The 6,429-nt window shown below is 43.6% G+C and overlaps 1 long non-coding RNA gene across 3 annotated transcripts; it reads left to right on the top strand.

The window, feature by feature from the left end:
- Positions 1-1,124: 1,124 nt before the first annotated feature.
- LOC143349327 (uncharacterized) lies at positions 1,125-4,127 on the top strand. Of its 3 annotated transcripts, none has more exons than XR_013080889.1 (6): positions 1,523-1,633; positions 1,722-1,976; positions 2,055-2,100; positions 2,189-2,422; positions 2,520-2,687; positions 2,832-4,127. It is a non-coding gene; the product is annotated as an uncharacterized LOC143349327 (long non-coding RNA). The 3 variants fall into 3 exon arrangements; XR_013080891.1 differs by having other exon boundaries at positions 2,055-2,104; XR_013080892.1 differs by lacking the exons at positions 1,523-1,633; positions 1,722-1,976 and adding an exon at positions 1,125-1,474.
- Positions 4,128-6,429: the final 2,302 nt, after the last annotated feature.

Below are 6,429 nucleotides of genomic sequence, written 5' to 3'. Positions count from 1 at the left end.
AATTCTAAATTGCAATGTTGCATAAAATAAAAATATTTTTTAATTTATTTAAATGCAATTCATTAAATATCTCGAAACATGAAATATATGACTTGGACCACTTTCATAATTATGGGCACATATAGCATATATAATTACACACAACCATTACTGTTTGCATTTATTATATGTATTAATGCTTGGTATAATAAATTAATTGATGTTTCAGATTCAAACATGAAAGGTAGAAGGTGTTTAAAAAAAGATGCAATTCCTTCATGCAACTTGGCAAGAACAATACATGACATAGAAAAAGAAAAAGGAAGTGGTGAAAGAAGAAATCGTCATCTTGAAAGAGAAAAGAAGACAATTGAAGCATATTGTGTCTCAAATGATGTTCATGTTGATTTATCTGTTCCATCTATTTATAATGTAAGGCAGAACGAAAATATTGGAACAGTTGAAAGTATTATAAAACTTGTAGATGTTGGTGTGCAAGTAAAAAGTGAAGAGTTAATAACCGATTTTATTATAGACACTATTTCATCCGATGAAAATTTAATTACATTAACTGAGACAAATTTTGAACTTTTAAATACTATAATAGAAGTAATAAAATTAGCATATCCACAACATTATATAAAAATTATAATGACAATAATGAAATTAAAACACAATATTTCATATTCAATTCTAAAAGTATTATTTACGTGATATTCAATTGCCAGTTGTAGACAAATTGTTTTAAACACCACTGACATTTTATACGACAGCTTAGAAGAAGCAATTTATTTTCCTAATAAGGATGAAATTTCTAAGAATATTCCAATTTGTTTCAATAATTTCAAAGTTATGAGGGTTGTATTAGACTGCACAGAAATATTTATACAAAAACCTAAAAATTTATGTTGCCAAATATCAACTTTGTTGCGAATCACGTGGTTGGTGAGTTAGGGAATTAAGGTCGTGGGACGGTGCCCGTGGAGCGCTGAACCGCTCTGCTCGGCGAGGCGCGCGGAAATCAAACAACTCAATACTTTAAAAATACTTTAACAACTTTATTCAGTATGGTTCTTTAGATTCTCTAAGTAGCGATTGAAAACGTTCTCTAGCGCAACACGATAGCTCGTATAGACTGAGAGAGCCCGGCCACGCGGGCTCGGTCTTATATATCCAGCGTCCCGATCGGCGTTTGTTTCTTCCTTTCCCCGGTTGCCAAGTTCTCGGCGCGTGCCATGGAATATTCCCGATCCTTCGAGCGAGAACCGGCGACATGGCCAACCGATCGATTCTTACACACACACATATGCGCGCCACAAGCATACAGCCTATCTCTAACGGTCAAAACTACATTGTATATACAAAGTATCGGTAACGGTCTACAAATGCTCGGTTTGCGCCTAGATTTCCTCGCGTTGAATTTCCTACAATAATAATACGCATTACAATACGCGAGTTCGTTTGAATCTCCCTCGCTCAAATCGCAGCTTCGATGGTGAGAAAACCAGTTCCAGCAATTTCCCGTCGCGCCGTTGTATGTACGTAAACCCTACGTCATGCAAATGCGTAACACCTTCCCCCTTATACAAAAAGGTGTTTTCATAAAACAGCTTTTAAGCAAAAGTCAATATTTATTATTACTACCCTGAGCCAGGTCGGTGGCGGTTAACAATATTTATCACGTAAAATATACACATACCTATCACGCGCTTTATGATTCCGAGATTACTTAATATTCGCAGGGAAATAGTTAATATATTCCGGTGTAGACATGTATTAAACTATACGGTTAACAAAAGTCGGTGTGGCGATTTGCAGTAAGCTATACAGAGTCAGTTGGGATATACATTATATACGGAGAACATGAATTAGAGCGTAGTCCCGAATCCGCAAAACATTACATTGAGTAACTACATCGAGTATTACAGGTTATTTACTTTATTTAATCTCCCGCGGAGGGAGAGTCCGGTCTTATATGCGCTAGTTTTAATTTATTGGTATGCACTATCTTAAATCTATTTTCCGTTAACTCTATCTCGGCAGTTAAATCGCTAAATAATCGGTTTATCTTATAGGGGCCTAACCAAGTACAATCGAATTTGGAGGTTCTGGGCTCCTTAAGCAAGTATACCATATCGTTTAAATCAAATTTACAAGGTCTAAGTGTTTGATCATAATAATTTTTACTTTTCTGTTTCGCCTTTTCTAGATTCTGTGCAGCAGTTGTCTGAGTAGTGGTGATTTTTACAAAAAGTTCATCTAGATGTTGCGCGAATGTTCTGGGTGCTGAACCCGTGGAGAATTTTGAGGGAATATTGGCCCTTTTGCCAAAAATCAGTTCATGGGGGGTGAAGCCAGTAGCCTCATGCACAGAGGTATTGTATGAAAAAATGCAAAATCTTATCCACTCATCCCAGTCGGTCTTTGTGCAGTAATGTCTAAGGTAATTAATGAAGACACGGTGAGCTCTTTCAAGGGAGCCCAATGATTGTGGGTGAAAAGCGGTAGAGGTTATTCTCTGGATTTTAAAAATTTTACAGAAGTTCTTCATGACCTGACTAATAAAATTCCTGCCTTGGTCGGTGTGAATAGCTCCCGGACATCCAAACCTACTGATGAATTGTTCAGCAAGAGCGTGAGCAACGCTTATGGTATCTATGCTACGTAGCGGAATTGCATCTGAATACTTTGTGAGGTTATCTTGCAGGGTAAGTAGGTACTGATTACCTCTTTTAGTTACGGGTAGGGGCCCGACTATATCCATTTGCACCTTTTCAAATGCGCGTTTAGGGGTGTCGGTAATTCGCATCGGCTGTTTTGTTTGCTTAGTATAATTCTTGTTCCTTTGACAGGTGGGGCACGAACGAACGAACTCTACGATTTCCTTTGCCATACCGGGCCAGTAAAACCGTTCCTGGATAAGTTGATGAAGTTTAAAGGAGCCACGGTGACCTCCGACTACCGATTCATGGTGCTCTTTAATAATCTGTGACCGGTCCGACCTTGACGGGATTATAGCCTCCCTACTGCAGATGGTAATGCTATATTGTGGGTCGTTGAAGATTTCTCTAAGTAAGTTTAATATACGATTCCGCGCGAAGGGGTCGAATTTATCCGAGTCTATCAAGATACTGAAGGTATCCGACCGCAAAGATTCCAGTAGATTTTTAAGAGACTTCAAGGAGTTTTGAACATGATCAAAATTCAAGTCATCTTGGGGACAAGATTTGAAAAATAAAAAGAAAACCGAATATCTGTTCTGAGGGAACGCCATGGCATTCCCAACATTTAATTTATAATGCCGCACCTGGTCCATTGATAAACCTATTCGGCTTAGAAGTCCCTCGGTAGTATGGGAAATATCAGTACCGGTGAGAGGGATGAAGTGGACAAGATTATCGCGCCGTGCAAAAAGGTGCCCCTTCAGATAGAATACAGTAGGGGAGGATCGCGTCGACTCACCCATATCGGGGGTGGTGATTAAAATTCTCCTTCCGGCATCGATTCCATTTTCGTCGTGGACATTCTGTGTAATTAAAAGGGTCTCTACAGGGTCTCCCGGGTTTAATATCGAGGCCACACCACTGGATATCCCTGTGCGGTCCCGGTCATCCCCATTCATACTTCCACCTGGCATCACCCGCCAGGATTCACGCAAACCTCGGTCCACCTGACCGAGTTGCAACCATCCACCCGGTCCACCTGACCGGATGGGATACTCATTCACACCTTCTGGCATCACCCGCCAGGATTCACGCAAACCTCGGTCCACCTGACCGAGTTGCAAACATCCACCCAGTCCACCTGACTGGATGGGATACTCATTCACACGGGGCGCCCCTCTCCCCTGAGATGACACAGGTTGCACGTCGAGTACAGATTCCCTCTCACGGCCCCCGAAGCGGGTTCCTGGGGTTCGGATTATACACCCGTTAGCCAACGAAGGACCGAGTTGAGGAGACTCTGGGGTACTCGACTGGGGTGTTCCTTCAGGAAGTTCTTTCGCGACATCTACTACCGAGCATGCTTTTTCCGAATCGAAAATCTTTACTACGCCGTCGGTGACCTCGTTTACTTTCCCCTCTGTTTTCCTGCGCGCTAGGAACACAGAGGCAATGAATCTATCGTTCTCCGCGGATTGCGCGTCATCTGCCCTGTTAGTAATTTTATGACTTAAATATGCAATTTCTTTTTTGCAGGAACGACATTCCTCTGCTTGAAGAGCCAGTCCGACGTTTTGCTTCCTCGGAAAAACGATTTCAATGATAAGTTTTTAGCGCCTCGCCAAAGTGCCTCTCTCTTCCCATTGGTTCGATGCAAAACGCTCGCTAGGCGTAACCGGCTGATACCTTAACGTCCCACCATCGTTTTCCAAAATTGAAGAACTACGTTCACAATAGAACTACCCGATCCGATTTTCGTTGATTCTTGATAGTCTATTATTCTCGCAAATTCTACAAATAAATTCGAAAGAAAACATTCGTGGACCAGGTGATCAGATACACGCGCGGTCTCGCAATCACTATTCATATTCGTAATAAAGAGAGACATGGGGCGGCCAACTTTTCAGAGTATATCTCCTCTTTCGAGTTCCGTCCGTATCGTGTTTCTCATCGTGCCGTTCGAGCCTCTCCATAGAGGATGATCGTCGGATTCGTTTGATAAATTATCATTTTTCCCTGGGGCTGTACGAACGAACAGAGAGGAAGACGACGATCGATGGATACCGCAAATTCCACGTGGTAAGATACATTATATAAATATTTATCAGAGCTTAGTCAAATTTTTTTCCGTGTTCCTTGTTATGCTCAAAACTAGCTTACTTCCTTTTCCTCCTTTTGCATAAATTACTTTAATATTAGTCCATGGGTCTGATTTTAATTCCTTCCGTTCTATTAGGTTCAATTGGAAGCCGGTGTCGATCAAGAATTTAACTGAGCCGCGGTAACCTAGGTGCTGTGTCCGCGACGAAGTTCTCGGAGTTTCCGGCGGCAGGATCGAGACGGGAGATCGAACCGGGGTGGCGATCGGGTTAACGGAAAGAGTTTGAGAGGCGCACGATATAGGGGGTGACGCGAACGTGCTGTTAATTATGTTTAAGGGACCGTCTGTCGCGTTGGACCCGTGAATTATTGACTGTACGGGCTAAACTTGTTTCGTTAATTCGCGGTACCACAATTTCGGAAATAGGGGGGTCTATGTGGGGAGATTTTAGTAACTCTTCCATAAATGTCCCACTACCACCACTCAGACGCTGCTTACGGCTCCTTTTAGCCCTCACGTATTTCTTTAAAAACGGCGGCATTTTCACCGACTAACTAAATCTAATTGAGGCGAGTATATCAGACTAGTACAACCAAATCTAGCTACTAGTCTGCGCAGTGATTATTACTAACGTAGTACTACACTTACAGTGCGCTAGCAATTACGACGGAAACGCTCTGGAACGTCGCTGATCGGTTCTCCTGCAACGGGGCCCTCCACTCGTCGTCGATCTGCTGGGCTGGCGGTCTGCGTCCCGGACGAAGATGCTGGAAACCGGCGATGGTCCGCGATGTCCTCCAGGTGCTCCAGTCGTCGGGGGATGGTCCGTGATGTCCTCCAGGTGTTCCAGTCGTCGGCGATGATCCGTGATGTCCCCCAGGCGTTCCAGTCGTCGGCGATGTTCGTCTCTCTGCTTTACAGGAACCTCGTTCGGTGGCGTTCGTCTCTCCGTGCTGAATAAGGCGGAAGCTCAACCGCGACGTGAACAGGGTGCATGTGATAACGGTGGTGGCTTGCACGGCCGCCGAAATCACCCGTCTCCGGTATTTACCCGTGCCCTTAGGGAAACCGTGCGAAAACCCAAGGGAGAGCGGATGCACTGATTCTGATGTTCACTTTGTATTATAGAAGTTCAATAAAACGGTTCACCAAAATTCAAAGTTTTGAAGCGCGCACTCGCGAGCCGGCAAAGTTTGTCTTAGGTCCGAGTGTAATTCTAATTTACTTTAAACTGATCCCACCGCTGTCACCAAAAATATATGTTGCGAATCACGTGGTTGGTGAGTTAGGGAATTAAGGTCGTGGGACGGTGCCCGTGGAGCGCTGAACCGCTCTGCTCGGCGAGGCGCGCGGAAATCAAACAACTCAATACTTTAAAAATACTTTAACAACTTTATTCAGTATGGTTCTTTAGATTCTCTAAGTAGCGATTGAAAACGTTCTCTAGCGCAACACGATAGCTCGTATAGACTGAGAGAGCCCGGCCACGCGGGCTCGGTCTTATATATCCAGCGTCCCGATCGGCGTTTGTTTCTTCCTTTCCCCGGTTGCCAAGTTCTCGGCGCGTGCCATGGAATATTCCCGATCCTTCGAGCGAGAACCGGCGACATGGCCAACCGATCGATTCTTACACACACACATATGCGCGCCACAAGCATACAGCCTATCTCTAACGGTCAAAACTAC

The sequence above is a fragment of the Colletes latitarsis genome, chromosome 13 (assembly GCF_051014445.1).
Source record: "Colletes latitarsis isolate SP2378_abdomen chromosome 13, iyColLati1, whole genome shotgun sequence".
NCBI classification, from domain to species: Eukaryota; Metazoa; Arthropoda; class Insecta; order Hymenoptera; family Colletidae; genus Colletes; species Colletes latitarsis.
The sequence above is the reverse complement of the archived record's forward strand: the minus strand, read 5'-3'. Positions and strand labels throughout refer to the sequence as shown.